General features: G+C 48.0%; 1 pseudogene across 1 annotated transcript; it reads left to right on the top strand.

Moving 5' to 3' along the window:
* Positions 1-332: 332 nt before the first annotated feature.
* LOC307064889 (protein enabled homolog) lies at positions 333-1910 on the top strand (annotated as a pseudogene). The gene has a single exon. The product of its transcript is annotated as a protein enabled homolog (transcript).
* Positions 1911-2159: the final 249 nt, after the last annotated feature.

Raw genomic sequence — 2159 nt, 5'->3', positions numbered from 1 at the left:
AATTTCATAGTCACAGAAAGTTATATTAAATATACATACTTTTCTTTTTGCAAAGTATTATGAAAGGGTGAGCAATAAAAAACTTTAAAGCATAAAAATGTAGGGAATTCCCTGGTGGTCCAGTGGTTAGGACTCCATGCTTCCAGTGCCAGGGGCCTGGGTTCGATCCCTGGTCGGGGAACTAAGATCCTGCAAGCCGGGTGGTGTGGCCAAAGAAAAAAGTTATATTAGAATAAACTTCTAAGGAGGAAGTGGAAAACAAATAGGAGTTTGAAGGAAAATGAGAAACAATGTGAACTATCCAACCGTTAAAGATGATCTGTGTTTCTTAAATGGATGACGTAAATAATAAATTGAAGTACAATCAAGCTACACAGACCTTCCACCAATGGTGGGACGCTAGACAGGTGTATGGTCTCAACTTTGGCAGCAAAGCAGATGCCAATGTTCGCAAGTGCCCTGATGCATGCCTTAGAAGTGTTGAGTTCACAGGCAACAGGGTCAACATTGCCTAGACAAAATTCACAGCTACCTGCCCAAGTTCACAAGAAGAATTGGAAATTCAAAGAAGGCAACTACGAGAACAGCAACGACAAAAGAAGCTGGAGTGGGAAAGGCTGGAGAGAGAAAGGATGGAAAGGGAGAGATCGGCGAGGGAGAGGTTAGAAAGGGAAAGGCTGGAGAGGGGGCGACTGGAACGGGAGCAGCTGGAGAGAGAGAGGAGCGGGAGGGGCTGGAGGGACGGGCCCGGGAAAGGCCAGAACGAGAGCCGCAAGAGCAGCTAGAAAGGGAGCAGCTGGAAAGAATATCAAATGCTGCTGCCCCTGCCTCTGAGGGGACTTCTCCAGACTCTGTGCGGGGAGACCCCTCTGCTTCGGAGCCAGGCTTGCAGGCCGCCTCTCAGCCGGCAGAGACTCCAGCCCGACAGGGCGTTGTCTCGGGACCACCTGCACTCCCACCCCCTCCACCACTCCCACTAGGTCCTGCCCAGGCATCAGCCGCGCTCCCTCCTCCCCCAGGACACCCTCCACCCTCCACTTCCGTCCCCGCCTCCTCCACCACCACTTCCTAATCAAGTGCCCCCTCCTCCTCCACCACCTGCCCCTCCCCTCCCGGCATCCGGATTTTTTTCGGGATCCACATCTGAAGACAACTGCCCTTTAACTGGACTTGCAGCTGCAACTGCTGGAGCAAAACTTCGGAAAGTGTCACGAATGGAAGATGCCTCTTTCCCAAGCGGAGGGAATAACATTGGTGTGAATTCGGCCTTATCTAGAACAGATACAGGTCATGGAAAGGGACCCCTTCCTTTAGGGGGTAGTGGTTTAATGCAAGAAATGAGTGCCCTGCTGGCCGGGAGGAGAAAAACTGCTGAAAAGGGACCAACAATAGAAACAGAACAAAAAGAGGACAAAAATGAAGATGGAGAGCCGGTAACTTCTAAGGCCTCTTCAACAAGAACCTGAACACTCTGAGCAACCTGAACAAGTACCTGAACACCCGAACCAGCAAGAAAACCCTGGGAAAGAACAAATACAATGAATGGCAGCAAGTCACCTGTTGTTTCCAGACCCAAATCCGCACCTTCTCCGCAGCCCAGGGGAACGGCGTCCAGGCGGAAGCAGGACATTCTAGATGAAATGAGAAAAGAATTAACTAAGCTAAAAGATGAGCTCGTTGATGCAATCAGGCAGGAACTGAGCAAGTCACATACTGCACAGAGAAACAAACTAAGGAGAGATAGGACTTTAATCCGGAGAAGGAAAAAAAAAACCTACAAAGAACAACTGTTAACAACAACAAACCCCCTACGTTTTGTGAGCTGTAAGAAGAAAATGGAGACAAACAGTCGGAAGGAGGGAAAAACCAAATACTTTGAAAGCCTTCAGACATTACTACTCTGGCGATAAGCTATTTCCCTCCCAGTTTGCTGCTTTTTTCTGACCTTTACAACAGGATGGAAGGGAGTCATACAGGAGTTCCTGTATCAGTTATGCAGAAAATACTAAACCTGTCAGGCAAGATCGCCATGCCTTGAAATATTTTCATGTCAAGAGAAAAATCGCACATTTTCCACAATCCACACTAAGATAAAGAGGAGAAAGGCTTGAGAAGTTTTTTTCAGAGAAAGCTGAGGAAGAATTTAGCAAGTTATGCTA

This window comes from Hyperoodon ampullatus, assembly GCF_949752795.1.
Source record: "Hyperoodon ampullatus genome assembly, chromosome: 16".
Taxonomy (NCBI): Eukaryota; Metazoa; Chordata; class Mammalia; order Artiodactyla; family Ziphiidae; genus Hyperoodon; species Hyperoodon ampullatus.
This window is presented reverse-complemented; position numbering and strand designations above follow the sequence as displayed.